Source organism: Amblyomma maculatum, chromosome 10 (assembly GCF_055883805.1).
Source record: "Amblyomma maculatum isolate TAMU_Amacu chromosome 10, ASM5588380v1, whole genome shotgun sequence".
NCBI classification, from domain to species: Eukaryota; Metazoa; Arthropoda; class Arachnida; order Ixodida; family Ixodidae; genus Amblyomma; species Amblyomma maculatum.
The window spans coordinates 40,787,242-40,807,867 of record NC_139353.1 but is presented as its reverse complement, the minus strand read 5'-3'; the positions used below and the strand labels follow the sequence as shown (position 1 = coordinate 40,807,867).

The following is a 20,626-nucleotide window of genomic DNA, read 5'->3' as shown; positions in this document are numbered from 1 at the left end:
TATTCGTTTCGCCTCCATCAAAACGCCGCCGCGATCGGTCGGGATCGAACCCGGGTACTCCGCAACCGTAGTCGGGCATCTTAACTAGGCACTGCGCCACCGCGGCGGGACGAGATGCTCAGTAGCGATGCCCAATATGTGTTCTCGCGTACCGTGGAGATAACGTAAACGGAAATGTTCCCAGGGTAGCACTCAGCGATGTGTACTGCCGAGCCAATTGTGCACAGGGATCTAAGATGGGAAACCCAGCACAAATGCAAATGATGAAGGACAATACGTAGTGGGCTTCGGAGGAAAAGCGATGCATTTACATATTAGAGAGATTTAGCATACCGTGATCCACGATCCGCCACCGTGACCCTCTACCACTCGTGGGCGGGGCGCACAAGCTGATTGGTTCCGATGCGGCAGGTCAATGTGCCGACGTCAAGTATGTGGCGCCATCTATCGGCATCAAAGTGATCTCGGCATGCGCAAAGGAACGCGCGGTGGCGGGTCACGGTAGCGGATCGCGGATCACGGTGTGCTAAATCTCTCTATTGGCACAAAGGCACAGAGTCACGAGGAGAGCCTACTCGAGATTCATCCATGATGGATATTAGGAGTGGTGGATGTTAGGAGCGTCTCCTTTGGAACGGGGTGGTGACAGTCATCATCATGCTCAAACTATTTTTTTAAATGCTTTTTAACTTAGATACCTCTTCAATTTTAACGACTTTACTTTTGGAGCCGGGTTATTTTTAAATACCCTTGTTTAATGTCGATGTAGCTTTCATGCGTCCCCTCCCTGCTATTTATCCACCAATCTTCCAAACGTCTCCTGCTAACTTTCACCGCCGATTCATTCTGGTTTCCTTTAATACCTCCCTTGACCTCGGCTAGAATATGTCCGTATCGACATCTGGGTGGATACACACTGCCACACTCCAGCATAAAATCTTCAATTGTTTCTGGGCATCTACCAAATAGCACAAGTTTCATCTCCTTGATTAAATTTCATTCTGAACTTTCGGGTTCTAAGACATCCTGATCTAGCTTGAAAAAGAAGGCCGCTGCCGCTTAAGTTGTCATAGAAAGTTTTGCTTCTAAATCCGCGTTTTCCATTTTCTATATATGCCCAGAGTCGGCTTATTTTCCCTTGAATTATTCGAGTTTTTAGCCTATGTGTTTTTTGCCTGTCCTTTAATGTTCTTTATTTCTCCGTCCTGCTTTCCTAAATACTAAATTCGAGTCAATGCCCTTTCGGTATAAGTTTTTAAATACTTTAGCTGCCCTCCTATTGTCGTCCATTTTTCTGAGGCGTTCTTTGTACAATATTATGCTCTGAGCTTCTCGTGCCATGAAGGACGACCAGCCCATAATGTCTCCTGCACTACTTCGTTTGTAGATCTTCCGTGGGCTCCAAGTACTAATTAACCTTGCCACAAATCTATGATTTATTTCTAACTCCGAGTGGACTTCTGCTCTTAAGCGGGAGTCCATGCTGCCCTTAATCTCGAGGGTGCACTGAAGGCTCCCTCTGTCACCTGCTATCTTGTCAGAGGGTTCTTATTCCCCAAAGTACCTAAAATCAGCCGGGCTTTTCTGGGTGTGAATGTCCAATATCGCTGGTGAGAGCACTTTCGCGTAATCATCTTCACGTCCACAGACACACGCTTGAGGACACGCCCCCGTCAGGTTCCTAGCATTCAGGTTAGCAGTATGCAGAGAACAGTGAACACAGAGTACGACCCTTAGCAGGCTGCCGCAAGCGGACGACACTTGCATGTTTTAGAGCGCAGCTCTTTGGCGTCCGTTCCTGGATTTCGCGTCGGCGTCGGCGTCGGTGTCGGCCTCGTAACCAGCTCCGCCCCCCTTTCATCCCCCCAGCGCTAACAGCGACCGACTGATACCGCTGGATGCCGCTGACGCCGCTAGAGAGTCAAGATAACGTGACTGCATAGAACACCGTCGCCGCCATGCAGAAAGAGGAGGGGAGGGTGGTCTCTTGGTCATCTTGGGCGGCTGTCGGCTGCTGCTTCTCTCGGTGCTGTCTTTTGTCCAAAATGTTGTCACATGACATTCTGACAAGCCAAGGAAAGCAGTAGTAGTCTGTGGCTATTTCATTATATATCCAAAATGAAGGAAAAGATGTTTGCCAGCCCAGGTATACCTGCTATCTGATATCTGAAGCAACTGAACTAAGGCGGCGGAAATAAAGGTTTGGTTTGGTTTGGTTTGTGGGGTTTAACGTCCCAAAGCGACTCAGGCTATGAGAGACGCCGTAGTGGAAGACTCCGGAAATTTAGACCACCTGGGGTTCTTTAACGTGCACTGACATCGCACAGCAAACGGGCGCCTTGCTTTTCGCCTCCATCGAAAAGCGGCCGCCGAGGCCGGGATTCGATCCCGCGTCAGGAAATAAAGGAATATAGTGAGGAAGCGGTAGAGGAAATCAAAGAGGTGAGCGACAGGGAGAACGGACAGGGTATACGCAAAAATAAAATAAAGAGAAATATATACACTGTGGCACAATATACAGTAGTTTGCTTGAGGCCCGCCCTCGTCTTCGTACAAGTTTTCGCAGGCCAGCGGTTACTGATCCCACTACCCCTTTTTCGGAAATCCGCCGGTGGTGTGAAGTAGAGTCATGACAGCGCTTTCTGTTGCATCGTCGCAGAAAGGCCTACTTCACAGTAAAGGCACCGCATCACCACAATATGCGCAAGGCCGACTGGCTAACATATCGCATTTAAGCACACCGGGTTAAGCGGTTAACCGGGTTAAGTGGAGAAATATGGGAGAGGCCTTCGCCCTGCAGTGGGTATAATCAGGCTTATGATGATGATGATGATGATGATGATGATGATGATGATGATGATGATGATTTAAGCACAACCCACGCTATACCCGCGGTCTCCTGCGAGAGCCTGTAGTTACAGCGCGTATTACAGAACAAGCTCTATAGTTGATGGTATGGTATATGCTACCTCAAATTAAAAAAAAAATGAAAATAATTTGGACAACACCTGTAATGACCGGAAACAGATGAGCGACTGCTCTTTGATATATAGGGAATTGATTCTAGGGAGAAAGAAAACGGCCAAATAAGATTAGAAGGAAGGGAGGAGATAATGGGTATTAGATCGTGGCAGCCTCCTTTCTGCCTAGCAAACCAGCTTTTTCTTTAATGTCACCAAATGAAGCCGACTCAGTGAGTGTGAACATATATGCTAACTCTCGCCTTGAGACTCAAGGCGAGAGTTAGCATATATCATACGCACTACCATCTGAAAACCTGCGTTGCGCTTGATTTGAGCTAAGGATCCGCGTTTTTACCGAGTATTCCCCAGTCCCCACCTAGACCGCAGGTGTGAACGCGCTCTTCACGGAGGGCGCGCCTCCACCAACGCTACATTCCGCAACTCTCCTCCCTCCTCTCCGGCGGCACGAAGCCTCAGCCGGCGCCTTGTTTACGTCTGGGCGTGTGGCGAAAGAGGATGACAGTGGGAAGAGGCTTCCTCGGTGAGCAAGCGGCGCGATTGATGTCCCCCCGCGCGTTCTTGCGTTGGCCGTCGTAGTGTCGCAAGAGAGATGCCTTCCTCCGTGTTTGTGCGATGCATACGCACGGGATGCCGGAGCTATAGTTCCGGGGGGTGGTTTTTAAGGAGAGTGGGGTCATCTATTTCACATAGATGATCGAACCACTATCAAGCGGTTTGGTTTGGTTTGGTTTGTGGGGTTGGACGTCCCAAATCGCACAGCACACGGGCGCCTTGCTTATCAAGCGCATCCAAAAATATCTATGATACAAATAAACCGCCCCCTATTTACCGCCCCTCGCAAGGTTGACCCAGAAATCCGTGTCTGCTAAACCGTCGCAGAAGCTGGAAGTAGCATACAAGGTGAATACCGAAATTTGTCACCCCAGTCCTTGTGAATCCGTTGTCACTACAAAAGTACGTTCGTTTTGCTTTAATGCAGGAGTCAATTAGTAACACCTTGTTGAAAGAAAAAAATCTCCATCGGCATCGGCAAGATCAGGGATATGTCGATATCTGGAGGGGGAAGTTGACGGTTGATATGGCCAGGCACTATTGGCTCGGAGGTGCCATGGCAACCCGCTGCTCATTTCTCTTTCGCTCACGGGAGTCACCGGACTTTTGATTGGTCGACGGGTGGGTGACGTCACGAGAGATTTTATGGTCGAGTTAGCTCCTTTCGTGTGGAAGGGTGAGATCGCGATCAAACACACGGAACCCTTGCGCCCCATGTTTGAAGCCACGAAGCCTGGAGATGATGGGAATGGCTGCTTATATGACCACATGCGTATGATGATCCCACCGAGCCCGAATTCCTTTATCTGAAAGAAATGTGAACCGCCAACGTGGACTAGGTCACCTAAAAGGAAATTGCCAGAACGCAATAAATTGTTCAGAAACGAGCATAAACGTATCCGCCATTTATCTACCTAGGCGATAACATATAATCATATGTATAGCGTGCTGTAGAAAAATAAGACTCTGCACATAACATTATGTGCAGTATACCATTATCAAATACGTGATAATGGCATGCTGTCTACTTTTAATGCTGAAACTGAAAGGCCTCCTATTACTGACTTACAAACTGATGAGTAAGGTGTTCTAAATCTGCTATTAAATATTGACATCAAGAAAAGCCAAGGTCCAGATCGTATCCCTAACGAGTTTTTATATAGGTACGCTGAATGGGTATCTAAATACTTGACCAAAATATTTCAGTCTTCTTTTATCACGTATGTGATAATGGTGTACTGCCTCCTTTTATCATCAATTATCATCAATATTATCAATTACAGTTACCGAAATACTTAGAATAAAATTAACGGCAATTTGTTCAAAATATAGCCGGGCATCTGGATACACCTGACACGCGCAAATACGAGCTGCACTCAGGTTACATTTCAATGACATGGAGAGAGTAAAGAAACGGAGGCACGTTGGCTGTAACGCACTTTGTCGACAGTGTGCGTCCGCCTAGCTCATATTCTGGTATAAATCACGCCATTTGTTTATTTATTTAAGCTATTTTATTCTATTTTTCACATAATGGTAGCTACCATGGAGCTAAAGTAGGGGTGGAAATACAATACAGCAACAAAAAGTTATAGCAAAAAGTTACGAACAATAATATGTCGAGGCCCATACAAAAATTCTTTTAATGGAAGGGAACGACTTACAGTTACATATGTGCCCATATTTGTTACACATGTTACACACGTGTTACATATAGTTTCATATGTGTTGCATATGACACGTAAGAAGTTCGCCTTCACGACAATCCCTCCAACCTTTCCTTCTTAGCCTGCTGTAGTGTGTCGACCGGAGTTGCATAAGCAGCGAACAGCGACGTAAACAACGGGACGTTGATCTCGGGTTTTCTTTCAACTCGTGTTACTGTTTTAGACGCAGGGATCGATAACTACGGAAGCCGCCCTCAGGGCCCAGCTCGATCGCACTGAAAGCCGTCATTCGCACGGTTGGTCTGCTGGCAAGCTGCAACGGTCGAACCTGTTGAGCAGCAGCGATTCCAGTGGCACTGCAGCGTTTAGGTAGACGAATGTAGCGCGTCCCTATAGGTCGATCGTAACATTGTAGCAGAAACTTGGAAGGAAGATCAGTATATTATGCAAAATAAGGCCTCGAAAAAGTCATCGTTACTACTCTCAAATGATGTCATTCTCGCAACCAGAGACGGAGGGATATCGTTATACTTATATAATATCATCGCTGAGGATGAAAAAAAAAAAAGAACATTGTGCCCCTCCACTACCGAAGCGTCAGCTAGCCCTGGTATACTATGCATTTAACTAACAAGCTGCCGCAGAAAAAAAAAAAAAAAAAAAAAAAAAAAACAATAGATAAACTCAAGACGAGGGCTGAGTTCGTAGTCGGGCTGGTTCATGTTGGACGGAACGTTGGATAACGCTGACAGACGAGACGGGACGATGTAGCACATGTTTCTTCTCTGCCGTCCAGTGTGTCAGCGCTGTTCCGTCGTTCCATGAAAAAAAGAAAAAAAGAAATAGAAATTTTTGCAACAATATTTGGAACTCGTACCGACTGAAATTTCGTTATAAAATGTGCGAGACGTGGCGTTACACTGACACGCATAAAATCCAGTGCAAGACAATTAATTACCTGGATGACAGAGCTATAATCACTTCGGTTGGCGCCAGCTGTGATCAGTGGCGCCGCCTAAGGCACGTTTCCGCAACCAAACTGTTTCTTGCTCTGTATGAAAGGAAATAGTTATGTATTTACGTACGGTAAACCTGAATGAGAACAAATGGCCCGGACGAGACAGTATTTGGAAGAGATGTTACATACCACACCATTTACATTATATAGTATATAAAAAAAGCATTAGTCCAGTCCACGAACAGTGAACGATGGAGACTAACACGAAATCCTATTATGGGAGAAGGGAAGTGTTGTCACAGAGATATAATTCATTCAACGTAAATGCCCATCTCGGATATATATATCCCAAGCGTCTAAAGGCGGTGTAGTATATATTCACAGAACGCGTGCTATATGTGTTACGTTGTGAAAAAATATCTCTCGCCCCCGACTTGAAGATGCATATGGTGTTTCACGGGTGGACCTGTGAGTTTCTTTGGAATGTGGCCCCTCGTCCACCACGATGCAACCCGCAGGCACCGGTGATCGAGTCGCAATAGAGCGCGGCAACAGGAGGAGCCGAAAGGGCGAACAGCGAAGGACTCTACCCGTAAATCGGCCCCGTGCCACGCGCCTCGGATAGACTACACCCCTGCCACGAAGCGCGCGTGATGGGGCGAAGTCTACCCGCCGCTGCCGGAGAAACACAGCAACAGCAACAGCAGCAGCAGCAGCTTACACCCGGCGCGTTCAGTGGTACTGTTCATTGCTTAGAGCACTCAATGTCACGGTTCTAAGTTCAGGTGTTGCTGAGGGGCTCAACCGCCAGAACATGCCAACCAGAGGAGCACCAGCAGATCACATTTACAACCCGCACTTAGCAGAATAATTTTGTTTTTGTTTTTTAATTGTTCGAAGTACGCCGCTTGCTCGCTCTACACGAGCCGGACGCGAACAATACGAAGCATGAACCCTGAAGATAACCAGAGGGCGAACTCGGTGTAAGGTTCGCCACCGTGTCTTTCAGCTCCGTCCAGTGGCAGTAAGCCGGTGTGATAGTATAAGCATCGGAAAAGCCGCGCGGGGCACGGCGAACTGAACATGGTACGTGAAGGTGCCAGATTCCATCATCCGGGCATCGCGTGTCCTGTCAGCTTGAGTGGGAGTCTGTGGTCGTCGCTCCGATGTGAGCCATGTTTACCATAAACAATAATATCAATTTTGTCCAAGCGAAGCCCTCGATCTCGATGTCTAAGTGAGGTCATGAAAAAGATCCGTTTTACTCATACTTGTCACACGTGGAGAGAGGGCCCGAAATACCACGTAGACCGTCTCCTTGAGCAGTCGTGAAGTAGGGTCACAGGTCGTTCAGATAAAAACGGCGCTGTTATTGTACATGCCCATTTTTATAATACAATGCATATATAACCGTTCTACGACAACCGAGTTCCTCTATTACCTGTAAAACATTAAGAAACCGAGAACTTCGTTAGGAAACAATGAAAGCATATTTACTGTTGATTGATTGATTGATTGATTGATTTTTAACATTCTATGCACAAACACGTTTGCGTGCGAAAGCATGAGGAATGTATCCTATAGTGGAAATAACTTAGAAGGTAAACATAAATATCTGTTGAACACCAAGCATGGAACCTAAGTATTCGAGTGTTCGTTGCGGTGACTAAACGGGCTCTACCGGCTCGAAGAGAAGGAAAACATGGCACAGGACGAACCCTCAACATAACCTCAAACCTAACTTATAGCCCCAACCTAACCTCAACCTTATCTAGGGTAAAGTATAAACTGTCCTATATTGACATGGCAAATGTAGGCTGCGGTCAGTTTTTTTACTGGGTCTGCTCATGACTGGAGAGCATCTTTTTTCGCTAAACATATTTGCGACGCCCAGAGAGGTGAGACGATCAAAGTGGTTTGGAAAACAATTATTCCAAATCAGTGGCAAAGAAAACAAGAGGGAGGGGGGGGGGGGGGGGGGGCACATACGTTATAGTGGACTCACGTACGAGTCACTGTCTAATCTTCGTCGGAGGACGGGAAGAGGTTTCGTCCTCTAGCCCTTGCAACTTTGTCGGTGTGGGTGACGCGTTACGTGCTTGTTACGGACAGTCAGAAGAGGACATCGTCGCTGATGTGCGGGTCTCAATGAGCAGTGGAACAGCTTCGCCGTGTTTCAGGAACAGCGGAATATGCGAGGCAGTGTGTGCACCGTTTTATTGTTCTACGCGTGCTCTTTCGGAGGATATTCGCCGCAGGTAGTTTATTTCAGCTCGCCTGTTTTGTCCTGCTCGTAATGCATGAAATTCTTCGAAGGAAGGGGGAGAGTTTGGCATTGTCATATTGTCGTTAATTCTTCGAGTAATTTTGAAAGGGGAGGCCGCAGCGTATTGCTTTCAGACTCGCCAAGTTTTCGGCGCTTTTCTTGTATCTTGCTATTCCATCTTCGCGCAGTTTTCATGTCCATATGGCCAGGATATTAGCAGGGCACAATCCACAGCATGCCCTGGTGTCTAAGTGCACTGTTGGTGAAGCTTCAGCTGAAGGTGCCCTGTAATATGATATAGTTGTTTAAAGTAGTCGGTCAGCGGGTTTTTTAAGTATAGGCTTCAATTTCCCCTTGGCAATCGAAGCTGAAGATGATCTTGGCCATTGGGTGATAGCAAAACGTTAAGGCTTCTAGAATAGCTTGAATCTTTGATATATCATGTCGGGTATGTGTGCCATCACTGTTGTGGAATCTGGGTCTTGTCCTCCTAGTTTTGTCATCCGAGTACCGGCGTCGGTAAAGATGTCGCAGCCAATGCCGATATTCTTGGCGAGTCTTGGCCTGTGTCGTCATTTTCAGACAGCAAGTTCTCCAGGAGACAAGGAATACTCAGAAAGGGATCTGCCCTGACGACCCGGCCGTGTTAACCAAACATCACCGTCAATGTGTCATAATTAAGCCGAGCAACTTGGAGTTCCTCGAAGCTAAATGATCGGGGCAATCCCGCTTGCAATAAGGGCTGCAAGGTGCAGGAAGAATAATGCAACGCGACAAGGAAACAGGGAGCCGCATCGCAAACCAGTGCGGCTTCGAGTTACTATGATATTATAACCAACACGCGCCGACAAAAGAAGCGGGCCCCCTTCGGTCCGCGTAGTATTATATGGTTCAGAACTACTGCTGTCGGTGAAAAAAAAAAAAAAAAAGAGAGAAGTCCTTACCAGCCGGTACCCCCTCCCCTCACTTTTTCGATCTTGAGACTTGATGCGTTTTAGAATTTGCTAGAGAAACAGAGAACACGGGCCATAATGACTCCAGGAACCTGCGGACTTATCATGAGCGTCGCAGGGCGTATACTTGCCCCTAAACCGTTACAAACCATATCTAACAGCTATATAAATTCATCCAGAAAGGCCAATTTATGCTCTCAATGCAATATTTCAAAACAGACTGCGATATTATATTGTCTATGTTCTTCTGAGTACTGCAAATAATATGTTTACTCCTGCATACGTTTTCATTATGCGGGCAGGTATATTTTTCCGAAAATGTGGCGCCTGTAGAAAAATTCTTGTTTGAGTACAGTGCTGATCTGTTGTTAAGATAGAATTGGCCTCGAGAAAATTAATAAGATGAGAATAAATTATGTGCTCTAAGATCTTACTTGGAATACCTGTTAATGAAATGAGTCGGTAATTATTGGAGGAATGAGCGTCACCTGAAACATGAACCGAAACCACCTTTCCCGCCTTCCAGTCTTTGGGCAGTGTAGAAAGCTGTAAATACTGGTCAAAAATCTTAGCCAGAACAATGCTTTGAAAAACTTCTGTACGTTCAGCATTTTAGAGTTAATGAAGTAAGGACCAGGCTCGGGACCATATATGACGTAGAAATTGTTAGATCACTGATAAGTTTGTTACTTCCCCTTTACATATCATCGTCTTGCACTCGGTCCTAGGAAAGGTGAGCAGCAGTAGCACGCAAACCATGACGTAAATACAGTTGCCTTCAAAAGTTTTCAAACACGGGAGCAGCAGGAAATTTTTACTGCCGGACGCTCAGTGAACAAAGAAAAGAAATTAAGGATACACACCACTTTGCGCGATATGAACTGAGTGAACCCCTCAATGTCAGAATGGCGGCTACGCGCAGCCAGGAAGTATAGTCTTCTCGCACCTACAGTGCTCCGAATAATACCAACGGGCGTGTATACTGACAGTTTGAAATATAATTCTTTACAGCATTCATCCCGCAGTTATTCGTAAAGCACGTTAACTGATTGCTACACGATCATGAATATTTTCCTCCAAGAAAGACGATTCCTCCTGCTAGAGCAGTGGAGAAACAAAGGTGAATTGTAATATCGAGCACATATATTCCCGTTCATCATGCTGGCATCTTGTAATCGTTGAGATGCATACTAAACTGGCTCTTCTTGCTTTATAGTGTGCAAAACACAAACCCAGGCGGCACAAACCATCGTCCCAATATACTACGTTGGCAATACACTGGTACTGGGTTGGTACATTGGCCATATATTGGACCATACATTGTCAACCTACTACCAGCATTGTGCCAATGAATTGAGCTACCTGGGAAAGGACGCACACAATCTTCGCCCTGCGTGTCTTTTATGTGTCATTGTGATACGTGCTCTTTTGCAAAACTCAGGAAAGAACTAGCCTGCACTTAAACGTATTGTATGCTTCAGTTCTCATCCCGCTCCGGCATCTGTACGTGTTGCGCAGCTTGACTGCGCCCCCACTAGCGAACCGCGAACGAGACCGACGAACGCGCGGCGGGCGGGCGGAGGCTTTCCAGCGGGGGACGCGAGGTCGCGCCACTGCCGTCGTCCCGAGCGTTGTTTCGCAATCGGCACGCGCGCGTCGTTCTTCCTCCCTGCACGCGGCCGCCGTTGCCGCCGCCGCGCAGTTCACGGCGTACGGGCAAGCCGGTTGCCCTACGCGTGGCCGAGAAAGAGGTTGTCCGGGCCAACGTTGGTCCGGGCAGCGGCGCTCCAGACGGCGACCCGTGCGCAACGGTGACGGACTCGGATGAGCGCTGAAGAAAAAGAGAGCACCATCGCGGGCACATTTAGAAGCAGATATTTTTCCATTTTATATTGTTGATCGGAGCTGGTATTACATTAGTAGAGTGTTTTAGTGTATTGAATACGCATTTATAAAAGAAATTCAATACTCATAGCGCAGCTCTTGTGATTGGGTTATGCAGCTCAGCTGAATGCCTTGTTCAAGCATGTCGAACAGATTAAATGAGCAATTGCATAGTATTTTGCTTATTCTTCTAATTATTTCGTTCTGAGCATGTCTAACAGATTAAATGTGAAATTGCGTACCGTTTTGCGTAATATTGTAATTATTCTGCTTTAATTGTTCCGTAATGCATAAAACGGAACACCCTGTACAAGCTGCTTGTCAGAAGAATTGCTGCACGTTTTGACCTCGCCTAGTGCGATCAAGTGACGCTGTCCCTGACATCACATCAGTCGCACACGGCTGCAGCTATCACATCATTCATTAATCACCGTACCCTACCGGTGGTGTAGCAAACACAGTCCGTTACCTCAGTTAAGAGGGCATCGAGCTACAATGTGCAATCACAGCCAGCCGAACCAAGCCCAATCTTTCCTCTCTGACGTGCCACGCCCGATCACGTCGCTCGTACATCAACGCCGACCCGGCTCCCCTGCTGGCCATAGCGTTCATCATTCGTCGCTCTGCTTCCAGCGCCGCGTTCATGCACACGCGGCGGTCACTGTCCGCGGAGACATCCCCTCCGCGTAGGGAGAGCCCGAGTCGAACTGCCGAAGGGGTCGATCGCCCTCTCGACTCGGAAGCGGACGGCGAGGACCGCGACGGCTACGTTTCAGACGCCGCGGTAGCTCACTGGATATGGAGCTCGTCTGCCGAGAACGAGGTCGCGGGGTGCGATTAGATACTGGGCGCCGTTGCGAACACCGTCGCAATGGCCAATCGCAACTATTCGCCTGCGTCCAGCAAGATAGATGCCAACGACTGGTCGCGTGCGGCAAAGGCCCAGGCGGACGGCGATAGCCAATGCGAGCGCGAAGAGCGCCAACGTCACGGTGACGTATGAGGGCTGTGCCGTGGAGGTATAGTGAACTACATCTAGTTCACTATATAGTGGAGGTACTGCTGATGCTGCTGCGTGGGCGACCCGGCCGCGTCGGCCTGCGAGCACTGCGAGTCAAGACGGCCTGTGCCCGCCGCTGGCAATGCTTTAGTATTGTTTCTTTGTGTAAATAAAAAGCCACTGGATACAGGACTGTCAATGACGAGGGAATTATGAATATAGTTGGCTAACAGTGAAATGTTGTTACGAGGGATAACTGTGACACAATCGAGTTTTTTTCTCACAGCCACCTAACTGCTGCTGCCCAGTGCGATAGGCTAGCTCCGTTGCTGAAGTTATCGCACAAATCGGGCTCATCCTCATTTTATGGTTTAGTTGGCTTCCCAGTATAACAGTGACAAAATTCCTACCTTTATTACAGCGTTGGCCTGTTCCGAAGTATAGTCCGCTGCCGTTTTGATAGGAAATTAACGTCTGACGCGAACTTGATTTTTTTTTTTTTTAAATCATCTAGAAAGCCCCTGTCCTTTCTTGCTATCGCTTCCCTTTGCACTTTTCCTCTCTATCCTCTTCTATCCCTTTGCTTTCCCGCCGGTCGCAGCTCAGGTGCTTCAGGTTTTAGATAGTTGCCGTGGTCGGCAGCACTCTTTTCCTTCCTTTTGTTTGATTATACAATAAATAACCACTACCACCACCACCTAGTCCTAGCGACGATGAGGGGCAGACCCAGGTGATTTTGAGCGTTTGCGAGCAGCCATTACCCGCATTGAAGCCACCAACGCCTCAATTACGGTCCGCGCTCCCTCGAGGCGGAATCCACACGTTCGACTCTCTGGTGTTGATTCTCATGTCCACGGCCGGTCTCGAGGGAGAGAGCGCGCGCTCTTTCTAAGAGAAGCGCTCTCTCCCTCGAGACCAGCCGCGTCATGTCCTCCCTGTGGGTCAACCATATATCCCAGGGTTGGGCCTGGACTCTCGAACTTGCAAGGTCAGATTTTCTTGTACGCAGCGCTCTGGGCAGGGCATTACATGGAGCTCGGTTTGTCGCCTGGCGATCTCGCGGGTGTAGCCGTTTCTGAAAGCCCCGAACTTGTGCAGACATTCTGTTGTTGCGCAAGTACAGTAAATCAACCCAGTCGAAAAAAAACTACAGAACTGTGTCAAAAATGCGACAAAATATCCTGTAGTTCTGCCGTAACCATCAGATTTTTCTGTAGTTCTTTAGTACTTTTCTGTAGTTCTGTAGTATTTCTGTTGTCTGTAGTTCTGTAGCACTTTTCTGCTGTAACTACAGAAATTTATGATGTTACTACAGAATGTTCTGTTGTAACAACAAGTTTCGCGTCAAAAACCGGACAGAAATTCTGTCGTAACATCAGAAAATGTTCTGTAGTTTTTTTCCGACTGGGAAGTAGTAGTAGTAGTAAAAGCACTTTATTTTAGTCCTTCTGATAAAGTTGTTGCTTGGTCTTTTTGGGGGCTAATATCAAGCCAAGGTGCGCTCAGACACTGCTGCGCTCTGATGCAGGCTGTGGGAGGAGCTTCAAGAAATCCACTCGCCAATGTTTGCTGCCCCACGTGTCTCTACTTGCACTGTGGCGGCAGTTCGCAAGTGGCAATCAGTACGGCGCACCGGTTAAGCTTTCGCGCATGTGCCCCATGTTTCAGGCTTTCGCCTTAACAGATAAGGGAGGGCGACAGCGAGCATTACGGCAATTGTTACATCAAAAATGGCATTTGAAGCAGTGCGCTCACCTACGCAGGTCGCAATATACAACGACACAAAAATAGCAAAATTGTACGATTTATGGAAGCTCGGCATAATATAGTATCCAAGGCAGAAGGCTTAACGATTTGCATGCGTCTATAACATAAGCAAACAAAGAGCGGCGCATTTGTTTCGATAGCATTCAGGGTGTCAAAACGCAGAGAAGGGGGCGGTGAGAAGACATGGCGCGGACAGTTACACGCGTCCAGATGTGCGCGCACGCATAGCCGGCTTGTTCATTACGCTGGCAGTCGTGACAGAGGGAGGGTGTTTGACAAACCCGCGTATTGTGGCGACACGCGCTTGCGGCTGCCGCGCTCTTTGGTGCTGTGCTGGCTGTTAGTTTAACTCAACAGGTGCACACGTTAAGGAGATGGATGGTGTGGAGAACGCGAATAATTAATAATACAGCTGACTAGCCGACGAAGCGAACGCGAATAATTAATGATACAAGCAGAGTAGCAGATAAATCTTAAGTGTATCCTGGAAGCGTGAGCATTCTTGCAGATATATTACGACAAAGAAGACGCTGGTATGCGACAGCATGTTGATAAGTATACCAGTAGAGCACCGAGTCAAGTTATCCTACTCATGCATTAAGATATGCGATGGTAATTATTTCTGTTGTAACCGCAATTTCGCTCACACTACCCTTAGTATTTATAGCGATGCCTACTAACTGGCACAAATGTCCGAGTTCCCGAGATTATATTGCAAAGCGTTATATATGGACCATATCGCGAAGAGGACCAGCTCGGCTTGGTGTGGCAGGCGAATCTCATTTTGAGCAGTTGATTTCTGCTCTGAAATAAAGTGCTTTCACTACTACTTATTACTGTGGTCTAAGAAAAAACACACGTGGTAGTCTAACTTAGGATTCGCGAAATACAAATTCGACTAAGACAAGGTATAACCATGAACTTCAAGGTTCCGTACAGATTTTCACGCTTATTCAAGTCTGTACAAAGCATACCCACATAACTATAACCATGACACCTGGCGGCTGATAAGAGACACTCTTAATGTTATATTGACTGTGCCGTCGGCGTTTTACATGCCAGTTTACATAGAAGGACACATATTGTTGAAAATGTATAATTCGCATTATCCGTCCGGGTGAGGCCTATCTGTATCGAAAGAAAGAAAAAGTGGACTAGTCACTGCAGACTCGAAGAGCAATCATTCCTTCCCTGAACAGATATAATCTGTTTACAGTGCTTTCATATATTGGGCTACCTATAAAGGCGAAACGATGCCAGGAGAATAACTGCCGTGAGAAACAGAAAATAAATACAATTTTAGCATTAATTCATTGATCACTTCATAATTACTTAAAGCGAGCAGAGTTATTTTCTGCGTTATTGCAAATTTCCCCCTTAGAGTATATTCATTTATTGATTACTCCATAATTACGTAAGGCGAGCACAATTATTTTCCGTTTTATTAATTTTCTCATTGGCCTGTAATTCGGAACCTTCTCCTCAAATTAGGTGGAGAAATAAAAAAAAAATTAAATGTAGAGCAGCCTGTGATTAAGACACAAAACGGAGGCAAACAAAAAGGAAGAAACGCGAGCGCGAATTTTTCCAACCGTCTCCGTTTCTACGCATTCGACTTCTGTTGCGTTACATTCTAATCATTTATCGGTTGTGCACAATTTTTTTTTCTTAGGCAACACCATACAGATAAAGATAACTATGTACTAACAAGACCAACAAGTCGCACTGCTGCACATTACTTGGAGAAATAACTAGGAAATTTGAAATTTTGTGAAAAAAGCATGTTTCCTCTAATATTGTACGCTGACATGACGGAAGACCGGTACGCTGGTAAGACTGGGTCCTATCACGTGGCATTCAGAACAGAGGAACGTGAGCTGTCAATCAGGAGCATTTCCTGCAGCTCACTTGCTCTGCATGCGTGGAAATATTATCCTCAGTTGTAAGGAATTGGCATGCTGAAAAAAAAATAACATAAAACTTGTTCGCTGCAGGGCTTCACAACATGCAATAACGCAACGTGCTCTCTTCATATCAGGGAAAAAAAAAAAAAAAATGTCTGGGATATAATTGGCATCCGCTTCTTGGCCTTTACTTCCTCTAGCCATTTTGTGCATGCTGCTGGTGCGTGCACGTGGGTAATTTGTCAAACAAAACATACTTGGAAATAGGACGAAGCTTATTCCGCGGATTGCACTTGAGCTGCATAGTAAAACCATCATAAACTCATTAGAGGTGCACCATAACTCGCCAGAAACGAGCATATATCATACCAATGTCAGGCGGGAATTTCTTCATGAACGAGACAAATGTGCCTACTCGTTTCTAAACAATTGGATCAATACCTGATTTATAAGGTTCGATCAGCCATGATTAAAAGTCGAGATCTCATGCATATATACTTTATATTATGACGCAAAAAGTCATTATGAAGCACTATATTTATACTCCTATACATTTTGTCTAATGGAACCGGCTTAATTTTCGCGTATTTTAAAGTGAGTTCACTACAGTTCAGTTTGCTAGGCGTCTTGCCATGCAATTACCTCCTAAACTGAGAGTCAAAAAATATTTTACAATAACGGAAATCTAAAAACCATTGTGACATTGACGGTCCAATCACCCGCTGATAGTTATCCAGCCTAGATGACGCCAATTGTCTCTATACTGGCCCAAGCATCGATGACAAGAGTCATGCGCTTCTGTGAACGCGGCCAGATTACCGCTGGTTTGTCATCACCCTCTTCAGCGGGCGCGTCAGCTTCACCTTATATGCCATCAAAGGCAGCGCGCGCGGTCAGAAACATACACTTCCTTGTCCCTCCGTGTGTTTGATGCTTGTCTCCCTTGCATTACAGCGAGTGTTGCACTGAAGAAGCACACACGTCGATTAATTAAATATTCGGTCGCTGACTCACTTATCTCAACAAGCAGAAGTGAGCACCTACTGCAACGCTCCCGTCGGGTGGCTGCCGCAGCAAAAACGCGTCTACCAAACGTAAATTCCTAAAAATGAAGCATTTGCACCCACTCTTTAAATGTAATAAATGATCAAAGTTGAGAGTTATGTATAAAATAGCTGACCTTTATAGGAGAAAAAAAAAATTAGAGGGTATCTTATGTCTCTTAAGAGGCGAATGGCGAAAGCCTACCCTTCCTCTCTTTTCATTTGCCTCTCATCGTTTGCCTCTTATCGGCGTTCGCTGTAGCGCTACATATAATTATAATTAGTTTACAGGAAAGCAAATTATCTGTCAGTGGCAGAAAGTGTGAGGTTGGACGGCCCACCATCGCTCCTGTCGCGTGGCGTTCCTTGCATGGGAGGAATGCTATAGACATGAACACAACTCGTGGAATCTCGCGGAATATGACAGATCTCGCGCACAATTCTCGCGCACGGGATTTCGTTCCGTTAACCTAGAAAGGCTTTCGCCTCAAAAATAAAACAGCATGCAGGAGTCCAACATGCTTTTCGGTTCATATGCCATTTATGTTAACATGACAGACAGAGTATTTCCCATGGCTAACCATGCAGCTCTGTCACTTTAATCAGGCTCGCATACAAGGTGGAAGAATATTCTGTTTTTCCTCCGTGTTCGCCTACATAGAGCAGAGTCACGATGTAGCCAGGGAAAGCATAGCGAGTTCCGCCGAAAGAGAGCAAGAGTGTGAGCCGGAAAAGGGGTAATTGAAAGCCAGAGAAGCTTAGCCTCTGAAACAGGAACTCTTTGCGTGAACGGGGCAATCGGCTTCGGGCTTTTAGTGGTAGAAGCCCCAGCGGACCGATCACATTATAGGAACGGTCAATAAGCCCATATTGGTATTGCCAAACTGTCTGTAGGATAGAACATTATTGGCATGAATGGTGGTCGAACAATGAAAAATGTAGTAAACTCCCTGACAGCCACTGTATACTGATATTGATGCCACTATTTTCCAACATTTGACCCTCTTCGGTCCAATCGTGGTGTGCCGCTTGGGTACCATCAAGCGAGAAGAAATTTTTCACCTACTGTTGAATACCAAGACAGCCGGAAGGCATCGTGGCTACGCCTCGTGGAAATTGCCAAAGCAAGAAAAAAAAAAACAAGCAAAATAAATGCGCTTTGGTATGTGGCTTATGGTATAACTGGTTTTACATTCTGAACCTGCAAGTGGGCTAGAAACGACGCTTTATAGTCAAGGGGCGCGGAATAACTTCCATCACTTGGTGTTCTTTGACGTGCACTGTCACTGGACAGCACTCCTGTATTCCTTCTTTATGGAGATATGTGGTGGTGATCACGGGCAGTTTGTTTTACACGAAATATTTGGTCCCAGTAGCCTAACGCCACAGACCTGTGTTTACGTTGTTGTGGCTGCAGGAAGAAGGAAAAGAAAATGCACGGGCCTGCTACTGGCTCTGTAGCTGAGCCACCTCCGCTGCCTCGTGCAGACAGAAGAGATTTACACTGATTTAAACTGATTTATTTATAGGAAGGGAAAGGCGCGGTAACTGTCTCACTTGTTTTTTCTGTGGACACCTGAACCGCGCCGTAAGGGACGGAAGGAAGGTGGGAGTGAAAGTGGAAAGAGAGAAAGAGGAGCCGTAGTGGAGGGCTACGGAGTAATTTCGACCACCTGGGGATCTTTAACGTGCGCTGACATCGCACAGCACACGGACGCCACTTCGTTTCGCCTCCATCGAAACGCAGCCGCCGAGGTCGGGTTCGAACCCGGGAACTCCGGCACAGTAGTCGGGCGTCTTACCACTGCACCACCCCGGCGGGGCAGACAGAAGAGAAAATAGAGAAGAAAGAAAGGAGAGAAGAAAGAAAGGGAAGAGGGAGAGAAAGACGCGCGCCGCAACAACAGCCGTCGTCCACCACCAGCGGTGGCGTGTGCAATGACGGTCTACAACAGATAAAAAATTCGGTGCCAGGCTAGCCCTCACCGCAAGCGGCGGTAACCCACCTGTACCAGCCCCGTCAGGGGAGGCCTGTGTTACGGCGGCACGGTGGTGAATAAATGTAAATGAAAGGCTATAGGCAGCCCGCGCTAGCGAACTTCAATCGGTCTGCTGGAATCTGGGAGGCAGCCGAGGTTCGCGCGCGTTGCAGTGAATCGAGCCGTATTGCAAGACGCACGGACGCAGCTGCTGCAGCCGCGTAGGAGCAGCAGCAGGGCTGCGAGAGAGAACCCATTGTTTCTTGTGAGGCTATCAGTCAGGCTGCCACGTAGTGTTCAGCGTTCGCGGAACGAAAGGCGCGTGTAGAGAACAGCCGGCCTCCCGGGAGTGCTGAGGTTTCGCTGTGGACGGCTTAATTTCTGCGATTCTTTGTGAAAGAGACGTGATGTTTGAAAGAATATCACTTCAGCAAGACGTCGGCGCTGTTACACAGTACAACGTTTAGATATTCAAGTACCATGTGTATATGCTCCCTTTTTGGAGCACTAGCCGTTACCTATTAGTAACCCGACTTTTTTTTTTTTTTAACGAGCGGGTAATTTCAAAAAGGATCAGTATACCTTTCGAAGCAGTTTCGTAACTCCTGAATTAGGGGGCAGGGGTACCGTTATTTTTGTTCACTGTGAGCAAGCCCTACATTAACAGGTGCTTACGCTATTAACGGGATATTCTTTTATAACCTGCGAGGAGCCTGCGTTGGTGGAGCAGACAGAGACATGGTCGACATTGTTTGGCGATAAGTTCTCTCTGATGGTGCGCATATATTTGTCTCGCGAAATTTGTTTCAGCAACGTCGAAAATTTCGCGGCCAGAAATTATTCCGAACATTGAATAGCAAATAAAATAGATAAACATGGAGCTCCAGATAATAAATTCATTCAAAGACCTTAGACCGTAACGTGCGTTATCCATGTTTTTTAAAAGTGCAAGTCATGATTATTTTCCGCTTCACAATAGATACGGGCGTGTAAAGGTTGGTAGTTGGATTGAACGGCTTAAATGTACTAATTAAATGAATATAATCAGAATATATATGCTTTAGGTAATTACCACACTATAGAAAGCTGCCTCTCCCAAGTTTTCGCATTTCTGCTGACTGACGCTAAACGATTCTGAAAAATAAACTGCCTATAAAAGAGGCAGGCACGTTTAAATTTTGTAATAGTCATTGCTGAATTATAAGGCATATATATATATACCGGTTTAAAGTTCGGGCTTCAAAAAGAAGAAAGAAAAACGCATTTGCGCTAACTTGTATCCCCGTGCATTGAGTGAGTGGTCTGGAGAACGTTTATTGAACAAAAAAGCATATAGGCTGTTTCCAATAAACGTCTCTGAGTCGGAAGTAAAGTGCTAAAGAAGGAGGAATAGAGTATGTCGCGTGACCGGGCTGAACAAAAGTTCGACCGGACAGTACGTGTGCTGCAAAATAAGTGGGGTTATATTCCATAACAGACGCTGCGGCGTTCCAAAGGCGTTTACTGTGGAGGTCCAAGCGGGCCTTCAGAATCGCAGTCTTCCAAACTGATACTTCGGAATAGACGTGTGCCTTTACAAAATGTGCACATTCTCGTGAAATCCAAACTACAAGGTTGTGTTTCTGCATGGAACCGGCAGCTTTGACATGACAATTAACGCTTGACTTCA

General features: G+C 46.5%; 1 long non-coding RNA gene across 3 annotated transcripts in view; it reads right to left on the bottom strand.

The window, feature by feature from the left end:
- The window catches only part of LOC146176248 (uncharacterized), a 221,867-nt gene that overhangs the window by 90,382 nt on the left and 110,859 nt on the right, over nt 1-20,626 (bottom strand). For 2 of the 3 annotated variants that reach the window (XR_014701508.1, XR_014701512.1), the window contains exon 5: nt 6,160-6,254. The exons of the other annotated variant lie outside the window; for it this stretch is intronic. This is a non-coding gene — a long non-coding RNA (uncharacterized LOC146176248). Of the gene's footprint in view, nt 1-6,159; nt 6,255-20,626 lie in introns of those variants that run through there. 3 annotated transcript variants of the gene reach the window in all.